General features: G+C 34.2%; 1 long non-coding RNA gene across 1 annotated transcript; it reads right to left on the minus strand.

The window, feature by feature from the left end:
• Nucleotides 1–3,937: 3,937 nt before the first annotated feature.
• Nucleotides 3,938–23,477, minus strand: LOC138697958 (uncharacterized). The gene is made up of 2 exons (XR_011331639.1): nt 23,272–23,477; nt 3,938–4,021 (listed from the first exon to the last, which is right to left on the minus strand). It is a non-coding gene; the product is annotated as an uncharacterized lncRNA (long non-coding RNA).
• Between the last annotated feature and the right edge of the window lie 1,355 nt (nt 23,478–24,832).

The following is a 24,832-nucleotide window of genomic DNA, read 5'->3' on the forward strand; positions in this document are numbered from 1 at the left end:
ATCTACACTGTGACTATAAATTAAGATTTTATAATAGTATTAAGTTTTTTGACTTGTTCCATATTCTAGCTGTAAGCATGTATGAATACCATGGAATGTTAATAAATACAATACAATACAATACAATACAATATAAGACATTATTCTAGAGGCGTAGCTCTGTTTATCCTTGTATATGACCTACGGATTGAAAAAACGTGACGGGGGAATCCCCAAGTCGTGATGGCATGTCAGATTACTTCGCAATTAAGCTGTAGAGTCAAGGTCTACATGAAATTTTTAGATATGTATTTACGTTAAATTCTTAAGCTTCCAATGTTATATATGGACACCTTAGTTAATTCTTTTTTACTTTGGTCTGAATGCATTCTATCTGTCCTATCATATCACTAAAATTTTATCTATCACGTCTGTTCTATTCCATCTTGTGATGTTCTATTATTATCGGAAGTAACACTGTATTTTAGGGTCACCAATGTAGCTCAGAGGTAGGGATCTGGACTTTTGCTCCAAAGCCGAACTTGGGCATTGGTTCGAATCCCGTTCGGGCTGATTAATGGTTTGGTTTTCTCCAAATGTAAGGAAAACATCAGGTAATTCTATGACGATTTTTCGGATTCATCTTTCATCATAAATTCCACCGAAGACGGTAGAAAACAGTTCAATATTTACAGCGCCAAATAAAGTTAAAGTACTATTTAAAAACCTACATTTTAAAACTGATAAGATTATATTTTCAAGTACGGTAATATGAAAGTAGTTAACAGATATTCCATAATTCGTACTTTGAATTTCAATTTCAATTAAGGGGAGAGGATGGTATTTTTTTTAACTTTTTTCCTATTTGGTGTAAAATATTAATTTTTTGTATGTAGAGAGCTCATAGCTGTGACAACTCAACCAAATAAAAATATTTTGAAAAAAAAATTTGGAGGCTCAAATTTGAAAAAAATATACCCAATGCAGGATTGTACTAAAACCGATATATCTAAACCATTTTTAAAGATAGATTCAAACAGTTTTTGTAATGTATTTCCAAAAGCATGTTCTACAAACTGTCTGTACCAGAATTTTGATATTATCCCCTACGTTTGTAAAATAAATAATTAAAATTTAATAACAATTTTCTGATTTCCTTTCTTGCAAACAAACAGACGTACAGTATTTTTAAAATGAAATCAATTAACAAACTTCTGTTACAAAGAAACATTTCCTAATAGTCTAAAGAATGTGTGTTCTAAATTTCATGCATGTATCTTTAATAGTTCAGAAATTATATTCATTTTTTCCTGGCAATGTAGCAAAAAAAAATGAAGTTTCTGGAAACCGATAAAAGCGGGCGTGTGATTTAAAAATCCATAGCGCAGGAAGTTTAAAAATGACGTCTCAACATCCGATAAGGGCACAAATACCCACAAAATGTTATGAAAATGCATTCCACACATATCAAAGGGTATTTTAAAGGAAAAAAAAATTGAAAATTTAATTTACCGGAAGCAACAATAAAAATGGGCGAGCGATTTAAAAATCCATAACGCAGGAAGTTTAAAAATGGCGACTCAACATCCGATAAGGACACAAATACCCACAAAATGTTATGCTATGCATTCCACACATATCACAGAGTATTTTACAGAATTATTTTTTGAAAATGTACTCATTTTTCACCAAACAATACCATCCTCTCCCCTTAAAGTAGCTCAATACACAAATTTACTTTCAAAAATTGTTAATTAAAGGGAATATAGCCACAACACTGTCATTGAAATTAAGCAAATGTTGAATTTTAATTAACGTTGTCGAGAATTAAGCTATCTCGGCTTTACATTAAGGCTAAACAGAGACGAAATTGTGACAAAAATGGAAATTTTATTATTACTTTAATAAATAGTACATACTTTTCTGTATTAAATACTGAAATATTTTGCTTCTCTGAAGGACCTAAGTGGTCTTTAAAATTTAAGTACCAAAGCGTGGCGCAATGTGCCACTGCCCATTTCATTAACCATTTTGGAGATTCTGTGTTATAGAAATTTTCTTGGAATTTAGATAGGCAAACGTGCTAGGAAGCTGTGGCTTACCACTTGCTTATGGATATTGAGAACATTGAGTGCACTGTCTGAAGTGAGATAGTATATATATATATATATATATATATATATATATATATATATATATATATATATATATATATATATATATATATATAGCACTATAACTTACATTTTTCAATGCTTATGTACAGGGACATCATTTTATTTTTACTTCAATTTTTATTGTATCTGAATTTTTTAATGTACTTCACTCCCACCCCCTCTACTAGTAAACTTCCAACTGTACTCCTCACAGAACCAAGCGTATACAGTCAAAGTCGCCTTAAGGTCGTAGTAAACACAAACAGTATTGAGTTAGTGAGTATAGTACGTTCCAGAAATATGTTCGCGTTTTCCAGTGACAAAAGAGTTTTCAATATTGAATCATATTTTCGCACAGGTACTGTCGTCCGTTTGCCTACGTCGCATCCCGATTTCCCTCACCCGCAACTGTTTAAAATAACTTAAATAAAAGTAATTAACTGTCACGTGATTTCCCCCCTTTCCTGTCTTCCTCCGACGAGTTTAGTGCTGGGACCTGAGGTATTCTTGTCATCGGTGCGGGGAGGTTGCAGGTAGATTATTTTGTTGCTACAGCCATGCCGAGCCGAGCGGAGTGGGAAGTATTAATCGTCCAAAAATATGCAGTCTTCAGTTTGTAGTAGTCTGACTGTGTGCACGTGTTAGGTACTCTATATACGAGTGAAATGTTTTCAGTATGATTGTACTTCCTTCCAGACTGCCGCTGTCACTGTTCCCTGCCACTCCAGTACCGCGCTAGGCTAGTCGGAACCGCATTCCTCTCAACACTAAACTCCTCAGAGGATGACAGTACGACATAACCACTTGGACGGACATAGATAGCATGTCTGAGTAATGTTATCTGTGCGAGTCGGACAGAGGTGAAGATTGAATTTACAGTACGTAAGGTATTCATATATATAATAGGTATAGAATTATTTCAACATGAGTTACTTGTACGAAGGACGAAATTGGTAATTGGAATTAGATGCATTATTCTATAGTGCGATAATATGCACATTAGAACTGAAGCCTGTATCTAAATGAACGGCCACCATTTTCAAAAATGTGTTTGAATATCCATATTATGATTATTTTTCAATTTAACTTCATTCTCTAGCCCATATTGTACGCTAATATGCTGTAGAAAATATTATGTTTCATTTAACGACGCTCGCAACTGCAGAGGTTATATCAGCGTCGCCGGATGTGCCGGAATTTTGTCCCGCAGGAGTTCTTTTACATGCCAGTAAATCTACTGACATGAGCCTGTCGCATTTAAGCACACTTAATGTACTGTAGACAGTATAATATACACTGCACAATGAATACGTTCGCATGGATAACTCAGTTCATGAGTAAAAACACTTATTGTTAATACTGTACTGTATTTTGATTAAACAAAAACCTAATGAAAATTATCAAACTCAGAATTACGATATCTCCTAGTTTACGTAAATGGATAAACTACTTTTCTTCCCTCCTATACTTAATAAATTGATGTGTTTGTATTTTACGCCAGAATCATCGAACTTCAATCGTGGAAGGGGGTAACAAACAATGTTTCCGGCTATGAACCATTAATCCAAAGATATAGCCAGGTTAATATTAAAAATGTTAGTAAAAATAAAATGATGTCCCTGTACCTTTTTCTCTGCAACCATTAGGAGTAAAAATATGAAATTTGTACTTAAGCTTAAAACTGTATTGTCTATAAATCCCTGCAACAAAATTTTGATTTGGTAATATTTGTGAGTTTTATACATTACAAAACTTAGGAAAAAAAAGTGTCATACCTAATATTAAAAAAATACTATAACATACCGCACAGTCCACCGAAGAACTCGGAGAATAGCTTCACGTACTGGAGTGTCCCGTTCACGTGTAGGCTATGGCGATTCCTGCAACTGAGATACAATTCATGGAATCCATAAAAAAAGGCAACCTTAGTAATCTGTCTTTTGTAATTATTTTATTTTCCTACTGTAGCCGAAATTTTTCTGGTAATTTTCAATTTTCCAAAAATAATTGGTCCTAACATATATAATTAACCACCCCGAAACCGAAAATCGCTTTTTCTTAATTTTTGTCTGTCTGTCTGTCTGTCTGTCTGTCTGTCTGTCTGTCTGTATGTCTGTTACCTTTTCACGCGATAATGGATGAACGGATTTCTATGAAAATTGGAATATAAATTATGTTCATTGTAACTTAGATTTTAGGCTATATGGCATTGAAAATACATTATTTAAAAGGGGGGTTATATGGGGGCTGGAATTAAATAAATCGAAATATCTCGCTTATTATTGATTTTTGTGAAAAATGTTACATAACACAAGTTTCTTTAAAAATAATTTTCGACAAGTTTTATTCCTTGAAAATGTTTGATAGAACTGATACTTAATGAGATAAATGAGTTTTAAAATTAAAATAACTGCCATCTAAGGCCGTATAATGAAATAAAAAACAAATGACTTCGTCTATAAGGGGCCTTGGACAGCAACAATCGAAAGCTATGAAAGATAGCCTACAGAGAATGTTTCTGTGTTTGTATGAAGTAATATCGGAAGCTAAATTAACCGATTTGTAGGCCTATAATTAATTATTATTTCACCATTGGAAAGTGTAGTTTCTCTAGATGGACATAATGCTATAATGTTATTACAGTAACTTCTGATATAATATAATGTATTGTAATATAATATAATATAATATAGGAAACAAGGGTTAAAATTAAGTTATCATAATTCAATGGAAACCTATAGCAAGTAAAATAAAGTATACACATTAAATTTAAATGATATGTCAGTCTTCATTAAAGTATGGATGCATGTAATAAAAATTAACAAACATGTTAAAGGAATTGTCATTGCACCAAATGAGTGGTCTCTGGACCAAAATGATCGCATTTTAATTATTTTAATACAATTTAAATTAAATAACATATTAAACGATTTATCCTTCTATCAAACACAAATCTTCCCTGGATCAAATGTCTTATTTTAATTATGTAATTACTTTATATTTATTTCTAACGGGTGCAGCGGAGCGCACGGGTACGGCTAGTATGAAATAAATTTATTGGAACAGCACAAGAACCAGTATTTTCAATAATGTTCTAAAACGTAGATATACGTTTACAATGCCCTTCTCCATTACACTTCGGACATAGGTACGTCGAGTTAAATCGATGTAGGTTAACTCGAACTGCATTATCCTGAAGTATTTTATATTCCTCCTCAGACACCCTGTATAATCTACTTTGTATATATTTTATATAACTTTAAGGAAGAATTTAATCTTCCTACATACATATTGTTCGTGGATTACGAAAAAGCCTTTGACAAGGTTTTAAGAAATAAGTTATGGAATTTATTGTCCAAAGAAGGATATCCAACACACCTAGTGAAAATGGTTAAAAGCTTATACGAGGAAAGAATATCAGTAAGAATAGGAAACAAGACAAGTGATACAATAATTGTAAATCAGGGTGTTAAACAAGGCTGCCCATTATCTCCAACATTCTTCAATATATACATAGATAAAACCACAGAAGAATGGCGGAATAAAATAGCAACCGGCATAAATATAGGCACGACATTATTGAAGTCCATGCTTTTTGCTGACGATCAGATTTTGATGGCAGAATTGGAGGATGACTTACAGGTGGCAGCTTATCAACTACAATTAATAATGGAAAAATATAATCTTAAAATTTCTAATCATAAAACAAAAACAATGGCATTTGAAGGAGTTGATCACAGAAGATGTAAAATAGTTTTAATTCATGAGATCATAGAACAAGTATCCTCATTTAACTATTTAGGCTGCAATATATCATACTTAAAAGAACAAGACGTCAAAAATAAAATGGGTAAATTTCAACAGATGTGTGGAACAATACGAAGGACCTTAAAAATAAAACACAACGTTCAACACAACTAAAATTTTATACAATGTTAGCTGTCCCACTATTAACCTATGGTTCAGAAAATTGGTCTATAAACCGAGCAACTAAAAAGAAAATTGAAACCAGCGAAATGAAACTCCTTCGAAGTGTTGCTGGTCTCACTCGTTTAGATCATCAAAAGAACAAAAATATACAACTAAATATTTTTAATTTGACTGAGATAATACAACGACAAGAACATAATTGGTATCAACATATAAAAAGAATGAATGACGACCGGTTACCTAAAGTAATACTGAACTATGAACCAAGAGGACACAGAAATGTTGGTAGACCAAGAACAAGATGGATAGACGACATAAACTTTGAAGACGGAACAGGCCAATAGGCCTAATCCCTGTGGTTGATGATGATGATGATGATGATGATGATGATGATGATGATGATGATGAACTTTAAGGGTATGGGACAGATACTTTGGTATCCTTGCCATTTTCAATCCATCATTACATCATTATTGTTATGTCACAGCTTTAATTTGAAGGGTCTGTCAAATAAAATATTGCTAAAATCAATTTATTTCATTAAAATATAATCAAATGACTAGATATGAGCCGACCTGGTTGGCGCTGGCTTTCTATGCTCAAGGTTGCGGGTTCAATCCCGGGCCAGGTCGATGGCATTTAAGTGTGCTTAAATGCTACAGGCTCATGTCAGTAGATTAACTGGCATATAAAAGAACTCCTGCGGGACAAAATTCCGGCACATCCGGCGACGCTGATATAACCTCTGCAGTTGCGAGCGTCGTTAAATAAAACATAATATTAACTAGATATGAAGTATAGCCTATACATACAGACAAGAATGTGATTTCGCAAGATAAACATTCTTCTTGGGAGTAAACTTTTCACCTTTAACATTAGGAATTTAAGCAGGCTAGGGTTACAACATATCCTCAGGGACTGTCAGAACCGGATCTTGTGACTTTACCGCTTTATATCGTAAGTTATATCTGGGCGTATTTCGAAATCCTTCTTTTATTTCCTTATACACTCATCCCAGATTTCTTCTCCTTTGTATTCTTTCAATATAAATAACACGATTCCATATCTAAATGCACAACATACTATGATCTTGCTGCAGCGGAACATGTATGTAAAACGTACATTTATGCCCCTTTTACTTTAAAGTTTCAGCTCGTTAACGACACAAGGTCACTAGTTGGAGATACACCACTTTTGTTAAATGAATTAGAATTGCTATGCTGTGACAGTGTTAAATGAGCGACTTCTGCTGCCATGTACTCATTAAGGTAATGGTTTTCAGTCGAGGTTCCGCGACTCTAAGCTGGGAATTTCTCGCAAAAATCCCAGTTCTTACCATTTACAACAAATTTTAGTACAAGGGGGAAGGAATAGAAATTTTATTTTTTGCAAGCATCTGAAACAAACATAGAGGAGAAAATGGGTGCCCCAGAGATTGTTATAAAGGAGAGAAGTAATAATGCGATATCTGAAACTTTAGTTGAGGTTCTCGTTTTCGTTAGAGAACAAATTACATACTTTTCAGAAATTTTCTTTAAGGTGAATACTTGCATAATAAAACTTGCAAACCTTGCAGATATTTATGAACAGCTGAAAGTGCTGACCGCCAGCGTGCAAAGTCCCAAGAATATAGCATGATTTCCATAGACAAAGTTGTAGCTTCCAAAAATTAATTTAGTGTTTGAAAAAAACATCTTGTGAAAAGTAGTCTTAAAATGTTTTCCCACTTATCTCAGTTCGTCCACACCTGTGGAGTAACGGTTAGCGCGTCTGGCCGCGAAACCAGGTGGCCTGGGTTCGAATCCCGGTCGGGGCAAGTTACCTGGTTGAGGTTTTTCCGGGGTTTTCCCTCAACCCAATACGAGCAAATGCTGGGTAACTTTCGGTGCTGGACCCCGGATTCATTTCACCAGCATTACCACCTTTATTTCATTCAGACGCTAAATAACCTAGATGTTGATACTGCGTCGAAACATAACCTAATAAAATAAATAAATATCTCAGTTCCAGACTCAAAGAAATGTCAAAGTTAAAATATTATACTACCACTAATTTCCGAACCTGTCAGAAAAGATTGATACGTATTTCTCTTCTTTTTCATCACCGATGTACGATAGGATTAGGAATCCTTTAGCAGAGTGCCCAATCAATTTAATTTATTGAGTCTGGAAGAAGAAGAAGAAGAAGAAGAAGAAGAAGAAGAAGAAGAAGAGAAAATGGATGAACTAAATAAAATTCGATCACTTGAGCGTTGTTCATACGTGAATGAATTCATTTAACTCTATTTTATGTTTTTATTTATAATAAGTTCAGTTTTATTCAATTATTTAATCGTTTTTGCATTCTATTCTTTTATTTTAAAATAATTTAAATATTGCTTGTAACATTTCAGTACTGTTTGTCAAATGTCATGTGAGTTTTAAATATGAAATCTCTATGAAATTCTATAATTCCCTATTGAAACTCTTAAATGTCGTGAACAGAATTATGTTTGTTTTGGTTATCGATAAAAACAGAGTTGCCTACCATCTTACAGAAGCTGTAAACATATGACGGAGTTAAGGTAAAAGGTCATAATCCTCAAAATAAAAAATAGGAGAGTTAAAAAATGAATTGCATAGGTACTTTATTCTACATAATTTTTATGAGTAAGCCATATGACTTCAGAGTAACCTTATTATCATTAATCAAGATTCTGTAAAATGCTAACCCATTACCGAGCGAGATACATAGTTTTACCGAACTGCATATTAAATGAGTGAGGGTCACAAATTCTAATTGTACCAGAAATAATTTTCTGAGTGTTAATTCCTTTTACATACTATATGCTGAATGGACATAAATAGTAAAGAATGGAATTTTTTTTTTTTCAATTTTTCGGAGTTACGACCTTTTTGCCTTAACACAGTCGATAGGTCAGTAGTCAGTCAAGAATACGATTGCTACATTCTAAAACCAACCACAAATTGCACATCGAGCTGGCAGTCTGAATCGAATCATGCTTTTGAAAAACTGTTCATATTTAATTGAAAGTAATTCCTAAAAATTATTTTTATAATTTTAATATATTAGAAGTTCTATTTATGTATTTACAGGAGACAGTAAAATAATAAAATTGTAATCATAACTCTGGTTTAAATTCAAAATGAATGCTATTTGTATTAATAAGAAAATACGAGTAAATACTGCTACAAAATTTTAATTAAAAATATGAAATGTTTTTTGGCCCACATATTGTTCAAAATTTGTATATATCTCGACCTAGATTAACATATGTGTGAGATAATGGGGTTCTGTCAGATTTAACCAAATATTTTAGGATTCTTCGAGACTAAAAATTTTGAAAGCTGCTGCTTTAAGGAATTCTGTGCCTTTAGTCGGAAGATTTACGACCACGGTACTGTTCGTACTGTTCACTGAAATGTTCCTGCATTTGTTATCATAACCAGGACCGGGTAATTATGGAGATGGCGAAAATCACGACATAATAAATATACAATAGATTTTTACTAGCTTTACGAATTAAGTGATTCTGATTAATAATATGTAGATAAAACAATCGCGAAAAATCGCGAAATAGAGTTCTAATAGCGAAATATGAACACATTCGCATTATTACTATTGTGTCGTTTTATAGCGAATTTTATATTCTGAGTTTTATTTATTTTTTTACACTTGAATTTGTAACATATCCATGTAGGCTACATTACATGGTACTCCAGGTGTTCTGACTACATTAGTGAACTCAAAAGAAGGGAAATTAACATTTCACTAATAGTTTGAAAGTATTAATTTGACGACTGCAAGTCTTTTTTTTTCGTTTTTAATGAATGTGAGTTAAATACAGTCTCAATCCAACATATATTTTCTCTTGGCCGTACCGCACCTTTGCCAGAAGCCAACGAATCTTTAATGTTAATTATTTGGAAAGTAATATTCATACTGAGTTAATACTCCAATTCCAAAATAATTGTATTTTCCAAAATTTCCATTAATCTCCGCCAAGAGTACAAATCAATCTCCAACAATCTCCGCCGACAACAATATTAAAAAACACAAATGATAAAATGAATCTCCATAAATACCTGCCCCTGATCATAACGCTAGGTTTCATTCAGAGAAATCTACGAAAATATGCAAGTCAAATGTGAGTCATGCATTGCTTATATAAAAATTTTGCCCAGTAGATTGAGTTCTTCCCTAACTAATAACTATTTATCCGTACGTTCGTTTTTTTTTTTTTTTTTTTTTTTTTTCAAATTTTCTCCAATCTAACATTCGCATTCACTGATCGGCAATTTTTAATAGCCTCTGTATTTAAGAAAATCTATTAAGATAATTAAGTTATTTGAATTTTCAATTTACAACTGGTGACTGTGTGCTAAATGTTTTATTGTATTTCCTACTATGAGAATTTTTACATAATTTATATCAGTTTTCTTTAAAACTAAACTATTCTTTGTGTAACTTAGTCTGTAGGTTTTGTACACGAGTTCAAAAATATATAATTCTTTTTATATAATATTTAAAAAATCCAAAAATGAATATGAGTTGCCTGCATATTTTATATTTATCTTATAGGCATTTCAGTGGTCTAGTGATTATCATACTAGCCGTTGGATTCTAAGGGTGCTATTCATAGACATTTCGCTAGCCCGCGCTACTAGCGTGCTAAACAGGATTCATATCATATATCGCTGACACTGGTTTATGAATACGAAAAACGTTAGTTCACTGATCATCCACCAAAAGCCCGCGCTAAGAATGTCTATGAATACGGCCCTAAGTGTTCTCGAGTTGAAGACCGGTCGAGGACCATTGCTTTTATACGACGATAAAATCCTTAGCATTCTTATTCCGAAAATGAACTAGAGCTGTGGCCCTCATGTAGTAAACCTACAGCACGTATAAATGGCTCCAGGAAAAAGTTGAATTTCGACGCTGAATATGCTCTGCAAATTAAAACGTGTTTAAATAAGATACTACTAATAATAAGATTTATTAAACACAATGTGTACATTAGAAATAAGATACTACTGCTGCTGCTATAAGGATTTCAGAAAACAAGACTTGCAGTGTTGAGATTCCTTGTAAGAAATAAAATTATTTTATCTTATTTTATTCAATGCAAAATTAATAAAACGAGAACTAGAATCCCTATGTGAAGAGAATAGATTCAGAAATCATACGGCAATTAGTTCTTCATTGGAAAGAGAGGTCAAGATAAAATTCTAAATACTGAAGATGACGCCACAATACAGGAAATGACGTAAGAATAATAAGAATAAAACAGAAGAAAAGAGACGTAAAAAGAAAAAGACGGAAGGAGAAATACATGAGGAGAAAAAGGTTTCAAGGAACATAGTAAGAAAAATTTCAGAAACGCAAGAATGGAAGAGAGATTTCGAGAAGCGCAGGAATAGGAGAGAGACTTTGCGGAGGGCAGGAATTGGAGAGAGACTTCGAGAAGCGCAGGAATTGGGGAGAGACTTTGAGGAGAGCAGGAATGGGAGTGAGACTTCGGGAAGAGCAGGAATGGGAGAGAGACTTCGAGAAGCGCAGGAATGGGAGTGAGACTTCGGGAAGAGCAGGAATGGGAGAAAGACTTCGAGAAGCGCAGGAATTGGGGAGAGACTTTGAGGAGAGCAGGAATGGGAGTGAGACTTCGGGAAGAGCAGGAATGGGAGAGAGACTTCGAGAAGCGCAGGAATGGGAGTGAGACTTCGGGAAGAGCAGGAATGGGAGAGAGACTTCGAGAAGCGCAGGAATTGGGGAGAGACTTTGAGGAGAGCAGGAATGGGAGTGAGACTTCGGGAAGAGCAGGAATTGGAGAGAGACTTCGAGAAGCGCAGGAATTTGGGAGAGACTTTGAGGAGAGCAGGAATGGGAGTGAGACTTCGGGAAGAGCAGGAATGGGAGAGAGACTTCGAGAAGCGCAGGAATGGGAGTGAGACTTCGGGAAGAGCAGGAATGGGAGAGAGACTTCGAGAAGCGCAGGAATGGGAGAGAGATTTCGAGAAGCGCAGGAATGGGGGGGAGACTTCGAGAAGCGCAAGAATGGGAGAGAGACTTCGAGAAGCGCAGGAATAGGAGAGAGACTTCGAGAAGCGCAGGAATGGGAGAAAGACTCGAAATGTAGGCCTACAAGGAGAAGATACGTAAGAAACCTGAGGAAGAAACAAGACATAATAAAAGAAACTTCCTACTTGCATTTCAAGGGACAACAGTCTAATAAGAACATGATGACGTAACTCTCCTTGTGATGTAGTCGTGAACGTAACCACACACGACCTCCAACCTGGTTACCATGTGCTACGGATGAAGATGCCAAATAATATCGAGGTTCTCCAGTAAATGCACCAAGTAAGATTATTTAATTGTACACACCCGTTCGCAACGGCTGGAATCCTTCTCAAGGACTGCAGTAATTTATGGCGGCAGAAGCGTGACTCATTGAAACGTTGGCGTGTACACTCATTGTCTGTATTTACGCAAATTATCGATAGGTTAGGAAATTGTTCCAAGTAAACCGGAGTTCCAGGAAGACGAAGAAGAAAGTCTGCAGAATTACAAAATTGTTAAAAATATTTCATGATAGATCTTCGCGATGAAGAATGCGCATTATGACAGAATTCACAATCGCAGAAGTCGTGTTTGCTTTTATTCGTAAATGTTAATCATCACTGTTCCCATCATTTCCGTCTTCATCATTTTTATTCTTTTAGGAATGTTCAGGGAAATCCAAAAGTCACGATCGAATAGCCTACGTTATATGTTGCATTACAAAATAGTGGAAGAAGAAACTAATGAAAGAAAAATCAAAACTTTACTAACTCGAAAACATACATTAATTAATGACAATTTGGCAATATAACTTACATACCGGTACTCGTGTCCTTTAGCCTCAATTACCTAACTTGTCTGTGTTGACAGTCATTTTCCAAGCATAGTTGTATACGCTACTAAGATACGGTGAATGTCTCTATCTTCAACAGCATTGGAAACGTATGTCCCGATAATAATATTATTGGTAGACATGGTAAATTTTAGCAACATAAAATAAATATAGCACTTTAGAAATTAGATTTAGCATGAATAATTTTGAGGGAAAAATTGTTCCGGTGCCGGGTATCGAACCCGGGACCTTTGGTTAAACGTACCAACGCTCTACGAACTGAGCTACCCGGGAACTCTACCCGACACCGATCCAACTTTTCCCTCTATATCCACTGACCTCAAAGTGGGCTGACAACCGTCAAGCTCGGCCCCGGAACAATTTTTCCCTCAAAATTATTCAAATCTGCTTTACAGGGAGTTATACCTGAAAGCTTGATTTGCACAGGTTTAGCATATTATAGCATTTTTAATGTTCGAATTTAGCATTTTGTAGCGTTTTTGGATGACACATTTTATGGAAAGTTTGGTGGTAGAAATTCAATGTCATCAAAGTGTTGACAGGCACAATTTCTAGATTCTTCAGTTGAAATTTTTTAAAGTAATAAATAGACCCAAGTAAAGAAACATATATGTAACATTTCGGCCCTCCATAACAAAATTTCGTATAACAATCTAGACTACTTGCTGAATTTAATTTAATGTCTCTTGGAAGTCGTAGATTACTTGCTGAGCAACTTTTATTATATAAAATATTCAACGGTCTACTGAATAATAGCGAAATATTATTACAAATCCAGATTAACGCTAGAACATCACCTTTAAGAAATCGTCAATTTTTATGTTATAAAAAACCAAACACTTCAGCACATAAAAATTCACCAGTATTAAAAATGTGTTCAAATTTCAATGAAATGTGTAAAACATGGGATCTACATTTCAGCATTTCTTACATGAAATATAAACATTTTCTTATTAATATACTGAAGGTAGTTGATTTTAAATAATATTGCTATCTATTTGTTACTTTGTAATTTGCCATTTATAGCTACATTTTACATTTTTGGCTATTATATACTTATCCATTTTCCATTTATTTTTATTTTGTATTTTTCATTTATATCTGTCTTTTATTTAGGTAGTATCTATTTGTCTGTTTTTTTTTTTTTTCATTTTTCATTTTGAATTTGTATTTACACTTGTATCTTGCATTTGTATCTGTTTTATCTCTTTTTTCATGTTATCTGCAATTTTATGTTTTAAGCAAATATCTGTACTATCTATTGTAATTGGGGCTTTGAACTGTTATAGACATGAATGAATTGAATTCAATTGGAATGAATTGAATTGGAATGAATTGAATTGGAATGAATTGAATTGGAATGAATGAATGAAATGGAATGAATTGAATTGGAATGAATGAATGAATGAATTAAATGGAATGAATGAAATGAAATGAATGATTGAAAGGAAATGAAATGAATGATTGAAATGAAATGAAATGAAATGAATGATTGAAATGAAATGAATGATTGAAATGAAATTGAATGGAATTAATGAAATGAAATGGAATGGAATTAATAAAATGAAATGGAATGGAATTAATGAATTAAATGAAATGGAATTAATGAATTAAATGAAATGAAATGAATGAATTAATGAATAAAATGAAATGAATGAATGATTGAATGAATTGAAATAAATGAATGAATGAATTGAAATAAATGAATGAATGAATTGAAATAAATGAATGAATAAATGAATGAATGAATTGAAATGAATGAATGAAATGAATGAATTGAAATGAATGAATGAGTTAATTGAAATGGAATGAATGAATTAATTGAAATGGAATGAATGAATTAATTGAAGTGGAATGAATTAATTAATTGAAATGGAATGAATTAATTAATTGAAATGGAATGAATTCATTGAAATGGAATGAATTAATTAATTGAAATGGAATGAATGAATTCATTGAAATGGAATGAATGAATTCATTGAAATGGAATGAATGAATTAATTGAAATGGAATGAATGAATGAATTAATTAATTAATTATTTAATTAATTAATTATAGTGACATTGTGAACCTTAAAAACATGCCAAAAGATATGGTGTGATTTTATCTCTAACCGCTACCACATACAACTGTGAACATTGGGCCTAAAGAGATCGCATAGGCAGCCAATATTCTGCCACCGGCACTAGACAGATTAGCTGAAAACTCAAAATAACGCCACTACTGTATAGATAACAAGGGTATCAGGTAGATCATATTATTGTGCTATTCATACTGTAAAGGCTAACATGGAGGTGTGAACAACTACTGTATTAAAAAAAAATGTTAGAACCAGTATGTGATGGGACCTTTAAGATATATATTGTTTTTTTTTTACAAAAAACACAAATGAAATTTCACTTTTATTTCGCATTTCGTATTCAATTTCGTATTTTATCGTGGATTAAAACGCTACGCCAGTGCACTTAATATGCTTTTAAGTATAAAATTATTTATTTCAACAGCATTTGGATAAATTTCGCATTTATCGTGATTGCGAAAATCTACTACCTCAAATCATTGGTAACTCGCTTTCCATTATTTTGAAACGCAACACTTTCCGAAATCACAGTCTCTTCATTCCTTTCTTGAAATATTCAAATATTCAATACAGCTTCAAAGCTTATAAAATTGGAAATTTCATGCCAGCATAATATTCCTGCACACGATGAAGAAAGGATTTAAATATTTCGGGCTGAAAATGTTAAGTAATGATTTTTGTGCGAGATCGTGCGTATTTGCTTGGGTTCCGCACAAAACCAATCCGCGGTAAGTCTAAAATTCCACATTCAGTATTCCCAACCTAACACACATAAAAATTTCACTCTTCTTACCGCTTAAGTGACATATTGATTTTACTGCTTTAGGCTTTTAACATATTATTTTTAGAGACGTTCAATATAGTAATAATTATAAATTGGAAACTTACCACTGCAATTTCACCTAATTTGCACTGTTAATTATTGTTTTTAAATATTTGCAAAAATTAAGTAAACTCTGCAACTCCACTAAAGTTACTGAATTCGTGATGCATGTAACATTAAGGAAGCCGTTTGTTTTAAGTTTGCATTTATAGACGGGGGGGGGGGGAAGACAGACGTATATCACGGCCTGCTGGAGTATAGTAAACACAGAAAACATTTTAAAGCAACAATGTTGAAGATAGATACTTTTGTTTTGCAAATTTTCCGTCATTGAACAGAAACCAAGATGGAGATTTCTTTGCAACTAATTAGAAATTCCTCTTTCAGGTATGTAATAAACGATCTTCGCATAAAATAATATACGATACACGAGCGGTATGTTTTCTTTCAATTCTCGGAAATTAAAAAAGCTCAACTACGTTTCGCTTTTTCAAACTTTTCCTCGAACATGAAAACTTCAACATACCGCTCTTGTAACGCATATTACTATTAAATCAAAGAACAAATGAGGAGATACAGGAAAGTAAATCTGAAAACAAATTCTACTTGATTTTGGTGTCTGTCCGGGGATAAATGGAATATCGTATACTTGTTTGAGCTGCAAGTCTGTAACCTAGTTGTCTCACTTTTGGATATAACTTCCCCCTTAGAAATAATTAGGATCCAAAAGACAAGAGTTAAATAATAACAAATTAATTAAACTCACTGATAAAAAAAACTTGTTTCACAGCTACTACAAAATTTGAGACGATTTACAGGGGACTGAATCTTACTTTCGTAAAATGTCGATAACTGATGAACTGCCTAATTACAGGATGTAATTAAAATTTCCCACGCCTCTCTGTCTCTTTATAAACACAATATTTCTTAGTGTATTTATTTACTTATATTATTTACGTATGATTATTTATTCATTTATAATTACTCATATTAATTTTTATTTATTTATTTATTTGTTTGTTTATTCATTTGTTTGTTTATTCGTTTATTTGTTTGCTTATTTGTTTGTTTGTTCATTTGTTTGTTTATTCGTTTATTTATTTATTTGTTTATTTGTTTGTTTATTTATTTATTCATTCATTCCTTCACTTTCCCATTTATTTATTTACTTTATTCATCTAATCGCGTTCAACAAAACTGCTTCCATGGCACGTGCATATTATAATCCCAGTCGGTACCTCTTAATACTCCTTGTACGTCAAGTCATTTCAACATCTCACCGTTACGAGTGATTTTGCGGTTAAAACATCTTTAAATAAAACTCGTAATAAAAAACATCTGGAAGCTTAGTCATGTTTCAGCACAATTAAGTGTAATTGTGGCCTTCGTTCAAACTAGTATGAGACGTTTGTGTAGTTCTTCTAAAACTTAACTAAACCACAGTCATAACCTTCTTTATTCCAGCAACATAATCTGTATACTTGTCTAATCAGAGGGAGAACAATGCTATTTATAAGCCGTGCAGTGCCTATCGTGTAAATTATTCATAAGGTAGTACATAATTTTAATAGCATTTTTGTCTTTCAATCGTTAAGTTTCCGAAATAAAGACTTGTCTTTTAGATTTATGTATCTTCTCAGAGGGTTGTTTATGGGATTACCTGACAATCGCCTAACAGTTTGGGAAAACCTACGAAGAAATACTACCAGGAATTCAGCTCAGGCGGGATTTGAACCCACACCCGAGCGCAGCTTTGGATGCAAATGCAGTAATCCCGAGCTACACCGGTGCCCTAACGACAGTTATCCAAAATATGAACCGCCTTTAATCTAACTATTGACCGAAATACTTAGGGCGGAAGGGAAAACAGAGTTCTTTACTTTTAAATTTTTCTTGAGTATACGAATTATTTCAGAATTCATAACAAAGACGTGGTGTACCCTTATTAATTCATAAAATAATACGTGACTAGGGTTCGGATAAAGTAGCTGTATCAGGATAGGCATCCTTGGTCAATGCGTTTTGTTTACAAACATTAATTAGTTGTCGCGTGTCCCCCATCCGACAGTACTGATGATTTATATTCAGTTCCTATCTGGTTGTAATGTCCATTCACTGATGTTTCAGCTAGGGAGTGTGGAGTGCTCTTCCCAGGAGGCAGAGTTTTAGCTAGTGAGAAGGAGTAGTTACCTTTTTCTGCAGCAGTCAAGGTCCTATCCTATACAGCTATACAGCCTATCCCAATACAGCTACTTTATCCGAACCTTATACTGTACATAACAATGCCTCATTTAATGTATAAGTGTTATAAGTAGTGTTGTAGGATTTAATCGATGAATCTAATCGATTAATCGATCGATTTATATCGTAAGATTAATCGGTCAAAAACATTTAATCGAATAATCGAGTCGATTAAAATTAATCGGTTTAGTTCATATTAATTATTATTTTGTTAATACTACCTCGTACTAAAAATTCCGACAATATTTCTCTCTCGGAAATTTCTTAATTAAAAACACAATAGTACTGTTATTTTCTAACTGTAAATCAGGTAGCGTAGGGAAAATTTTTGCACAAACACTTCAGAAAGAGATGGAGATATGAGGACAGTGACCTAATCTACCTCTATTGAAAGTCGAAACACAATGCAAAATCTTTATTAAGTTTTATGGATTTTCCAGAAAACATCCACCTTGTTGTCAGCTCATCTTCCTAGCATATGAAATACATACTTTTCTGGGATTCGTCCCCCTCATCCCTTTTAAAATAGCCATGTCTACACTGTGTGCAAGTGAGAGCGTAACTACCTTCTTCTCTTTTGAAAATCTGATAATTCGATTACAAAAAGGGACCAGTCCTCTGTTTCGACCGCTATACTTTTTCTCTTGCAGTTTCTGTACTGAGTTTGTATATGAAGGTTGGTGTTTAGTTTGATAAAGGAAAAAAAAAACAGTTTTCTGTGGTTTGTGAAAAGTGTAAACTCCATTATGTCATATGAGGATTTGAGAGGTAAACTCGGTGAAACGTTTGGATTTAAATTGAACGATCGTGGGGAAATGCTTGACAGAAACAAATTTTTTTCGTGTTTAGTGATGCAGGGAACATTGTTGCTAAACGTACAGCGGCACTTAATTCGGAGCATGTGAATGCACTCACATGTTTAAAATCATGGATGAAGCAGTATTAACTAGGTGAGTCTTCATACTTTTTGTTAGTTATGTTTGTCTCAAAAAATTCCGGAGAAATTGACATAATAAATTATAAGCATCATAATAAATATGTTAGTAAGTAATTAAAATAGTTGTTTTGTAATATAATGAAACAGTATATACAGATATACAACATACAACATTTAATACTTGTGCTTATCACCGAACACAAGTTAAATTTAACAATAATTGTGTATTACAGAATATTAAAACATTTTAACTCGATCAAAATTCGATTAATCTATCGGTTAATCGATTAAATTCAAATAGTTAATAGATTAAATATTTTGATCGATCAACAGCACTAGTTACAAGAGTGATCTGTATTCATGACAAACGAAAAGTTATGGCATATAAGGAGTAAATATTGTAAATGTATCTAATAAGTAAATTTATAACTTAATAAATAAGTTTCTTACTGGCAAGTTGCATTTGATTTCAACGTAGCACTGTTAATTACTTGAATCAGTTCTGTACTCAAGCAAAGATATCGTACTACCACTTCCGCTCTAAATTGCGTAAATTAGGCCTATGAAGGCGATTATGGAAGCCCTTGTTGTTGTGTGGAAATCCTAGAAGTGGATTGTGCTAGAGGTCGGAAGAGTGCATAAATAAATATAATAGCAAACAGTTATTTAAGTTCACCGTTGTGGCTGAAGGGTTAGCGAGTATAACTCCAAACCCAGCAGGCCCAGGTTCGATTGCCGTTCGGGACGAGTTGCCTGTGTGAGACTTTTTTCAGGCTTTTTTCCTCACTCCTATGGATGAATAACAGGTAACTTTACCAGGCGATTGGAACCCCACTCATCTTCGTCACTTCCTTTCATTCATCATCCCGTTACTTCCTCTGGTTTTCAGATCGCTCTACAGGCAGCCCTTCGAAGCTGCTGGATCTCTCGACCGGTCTCCGTGGATTGTATTCATGTGATGATGGACGGCTTCTTAGACGGAACCCGGGGCAGACCTTCTCGGGGGGGAGGACTTCCGCCTCGGACCGTTAAGGGAGCCTTGGGGGAGGTTGCTGAGGCAGGAGTGGTACATGGACTCTGTTGGCTGTAGGGACCGGTCGTTAAGGGGGTCAAGTGATTAGGTCGGTGCGCGTAGAGGATCGGTGGGCACGCAACTCATCCCATATAGGAGGGTGTACAATAGACCTCAGATCGTAGTGCGTGGGATGTTCCCTCCCTCCCTCCCTCCTAACAAGAAAAACAGTTACTTAACCATTCTAATTATAGGCCTAAGTGTAGGGACAATTTAGACACAACGAGATTGTAACATGAAGACAATAACAGTGTCTTTGGCTCTACGCTGGTGTATTAGACTACCACCTAGGCGGCCCGGGTTCGATTTTGCAGAGATTTTGCTCAGGATACTGTCGCTTCTCTGCATCATTACACTAGCACTCTCCACCATTCCTTAATTTCACCTATCAGCTACCACAGTTAAAAATAGACTGGGGTGAAGTCTTTTGGGGCAATGCAGGTTCCTGATGCTGATATAGGCTCTTCTAGGAAGGACTTGGGAGACTTGGGACTCCAAGTTCTGGGGCTAATCAGGCTACTTGTCTGCTGTTGGGACCTGGGTCTATCAGGACGGAAGCATAATGACCCAACTTTCAGTATCGGATTCACAAATGTCGCTTGGACCACCTGTCGAACTTGGATAATCGTATAGGGCTCACAATGAGCTAAAGCGTGGCTAAGTGCAATGTTCCGTTCCGGATCAAGCTCTCGAAAAGCAAAGTGAAAGTCAAGTAAACATTAAGACAATGGACCAATAGCGGTATTTTATGAAAACCGATATACCTTGAGAAAAGCTATCCTTCGGATCTTTTTATAATACAAACATTATAATCTCTCGGGAATCGAATTTCAATCCATTTTTATGAGTAACCTGCAACTAACAAAATATGTATTGCTATAATACATGTTAAATAATATCGCTGCAGGTATATTTATTCTTTCGATCACAAGAAGTATCTTACAAATGAATGTTAATTTTTTCACATGTTTAAAATTGTCGACTCATAATTTAAGAAAAAATTACATTTGCAATTAATGGTAAGCTCTTTTGACATACTTTGTATTTTCCTTTACTGTATCTAACGATGCCCAAATTTTTCATAATTTAATATTGACTCCTTACTCGTGGTACAGGGACAAATATATGACGGGATTTGTTGATTCAATCGAGTAACATACTACTCATAATTACTGAGCTAATATTAGTGTTAAGATTATAGTCTATGACTTGTTCATGTGAAAATATAATGAAATAATCTCCGGACACACTTTATAATAGCTGTTCTCAAACTTTCGTATTTCGCGCACCCCCCCCCCCTTTAATTTTTGCCTTGGATAATTCTGCGCCTCCCCTTTTCCGTAATAGAAGATAGAAAGATAGATTAGAATAATTCAATACGCCGGAATTTAAACTCGATTGGCAACACTGGCTATCGCTGCCGATGTAGTAAAGTATTATGACGTCATTTCCTGTTACCCCTATGTTCACTGCAAGAGGAAGAACACAACCAAATTTATGGAGTGAATAGTCTTGTAATTATTCTCATGTTAAAGCAAAAGCGCTTTGGATACTGTTACCTTTCCCACTTCTTACCTTTGCAAAATTGGCTTATCTGTTGTAGCTGTTTCAAAATCTAAATATAGAAACAAACTTCGAATAGAAAATGAGCTCAGAGTGACTATCTCGAATATAAAACCAAGCCTGGACAGGCTGTGTATTTCAAAGGAAGCACATATTAGTCATGAGATTCTATTCCTTAGAAATATTTTATTGCAATGCTTGCGCTTTGATTATATTGTAAATTCAAAATTAAAATCTGAAATAAAAGTGCAAAAAAAATTGTCTTGATCATTTATTTGACGCCACTCCACGTCAAGTTATGGCGCCCCCCACAGTTTGAGAACCGCTGCTTTATAAATTTAAGGACAGTGAATTTTTATAGCTCATTAATACTTTTGACTAAATATATAATATATGATTATTTTGTAAGTGCAATAATGATACAAGCATTTTTATTATACACAATTAAACAGAAGTTAAAATTTGTTAAAAAATGGGTGGCTGTGAAAAAATTACGTTTCAAAGATTTTATAAGGATGTTCATGAATATGTTCCATTAGAATTTAGTATAATATTAATAAATAGAGAAGGTGACATTCATATTGTTCTGGAATGTCAACCTACAAAAGAAATTCGGATGAAATTTACAAATGAAAAATTCCAACTAATTAATTAAGAATTAGTTATAAGAAAACTTATAATAACAAAAAGTTACAAAATCAAATAGGTTTATCTCTCTTTTTGGTTAAAAAAAATTAAGAATGGAAAGAATTAATGAAATAAATAGAATAATTGAACGGGATAAAATCTGATAAGAAAAAAAGGATTAGTTTTTAGTACTATCTATAAATATAATTATATATATATATATATATATATATATATATATATATATATATATTTGTATTTATTCAAAAGACTTAAATAAGAAATAATTAGAAAAGTATCTTTATACGCTTGTTTTGTCTTAAGATTTACTATATACGCTAGCTGCATATCGCAGACTTAAACACGAAGTACAACTTAGGCAAGCGAATAAATACTAATTGTAGCAACATAATAAAATGATTTGAGTCTTGCACAAAACTAGATGCAAGTGCAAGATAAAACATCTTATATTAAATATTTAATTTTAGAAATTGTATTAAAATTGTATATCTATGTGTAAAATTATAAAGTGTGTAAATGTAAGTTTTTTCAATGATTATATGTATGTACTTTTTCTGTGAACTATAAGTAATAAATATCAAATATGAATAATAATAATAATAATAATAATAATAATTAATAATAATAATTACACAAAATGTTAAATACCGATAATGTAAATTGTAAATAATAATAACCCTCCCTTGACAAAATTCTGCGTACGCTACTGCTTTCACGCAATGTAATATGATGATAGAACTAATCAAAATTAGAATTAGAATAATAACTGACATAGTGCAGTACTTGCATTAGTGTAATACACTTACTACACTAATTCACGAGAATAGTGTAGGGCAGCGTGTGACAAACCAGATCGGTGGTCCTGAGAGACGCTGACTTAGAGACTGCCCACAAGTTAATAGTTACTGCAACACGTGTGTACGTACCTGTGAGACTTGACAGCGCAGAGGTGGGATCGAGCGAGCGTGTCTCCTGAATGCAGCTTATAAACAAAAAGCTAGTGCTCGCTCGCGCTTCTTCCTCTAGTCCAGAGCGCTGCGAGGGGGTCAGGGTCAGCCCGTGACGTCACTGCCTTTTGAATGATGGTACCGCGATACAAGACTTCCCATGACGTCGACAATGCAGCTTTCCGGCCGGCAAATAGGCTGCATCCTGATGAAATTTGACAAATCGTTATCGTCGCCTTGAGAAACGGAACAAGAGCAGCGGTGTGACCGATTAGCGAGAGCTATGACAGTGCGCGAACCTGGGGAGACACTGATAGGAAGAAATTTGTGTATTGGTGATCCAAACTTGGTCTGTACAGCACATGCACTAATATGTTCGCTTTCTACTTTAATAATAATAATAATAATAATAATAATAATAATAATAATAATAATAATAATAATGTTTAGGTGAGGGGTTTGGACTTTTTTTATTGCTAGTTGTCACAATCAAAAATTAAGACACAACGTTTCGAAGGGTGGTTCTCCCTTCGTCTTCAGGTGGAAGGAAGGAGAGAAGAGAAAAAACCTACTGTTGGGATCGTTACGTACAGCTATTCTGTATGACTGATCAGTCATACAGAATAGCTGTACGTAACGATCCCAACAGCAGGTTTTTTCTAGTCATACAGAATAGCTGTACGTATCGATCCCAACAGTAGTTTTTTTTTTCTCTTCTCTACTTCCTTCCATCTGAAGACGAAGGGAGAACCACCCTTCGAAACGTTGTGTCTTAATTTTTGATGTGACAACCAGCAATGGAAAAAGTCCAAACCCCTCACCTAAACATTAACTATCCACATTGCTTTCCAACCCCTCATTTAGATGAATAATAATAATAATAATAATAATAATAATAATAATAATGCCACCGGCGTGGCTCAGTCGGCGCTTGCCTGCCGATCTGAAGTTGCACTCGGGCGCGGGTTCTATCCCCGCTTGGGCTGATTATCTGATTGGGTTTTTTTTTTAGGTTTTCCCCAACGGTAAGGTGAATGCCAGGTAATCTATGGCGAATCCTCGGCCTCATCTCGCCAAAAACCATCTCGCTATCACCAATCTCATCGACATAAAATAACCTCGTAGTTGATACAGCATCGTTAAATAACCAACTAAAAATAATAATAATGCTTATTATTTATTTATTAGACTAATTGTATTAATATTAATGTAGGCCTACTAACCAACAGGGAATAAGCAAAACAGGTTAGAACATAATATTATATTGCTATAATAATACTATGTGGTACAAAAGTCACTTATCAAGTGGGGAGGAATATTATTTTGAAAAGACAAAATATACTTACGTACAAACGGCTTTCAGAGAACCCGGTGCTTTATTGCCGCCCTCACATAAGCCCGCCATTGGTCCCTATCCTGAGCAAGATTAATCCAGTCCCTACCATCATATCCCACCTCCCCCAAACACATTTTGATATTATCCTCTCATCTACGTCTCAGTCTTCCCAAAGATCTTTCTCCCTCCGGCCTCCCAACTAAC

Source organism: Periplaneta americana, chromosome 4 (assembly GCF_040183065.1).
Source record: "Periplaneta americana isolate PAMFEO1 chromosome 4, P.americana_PAMFEO1_priV1, whole genome shotgun sequence".
NCBI classification, from domain to species: Eukaryota; Metazoa; Arthropoda; class Insecta; order Blattodea; family Blattidae; genus Periplaneta; species Periplaneta americana.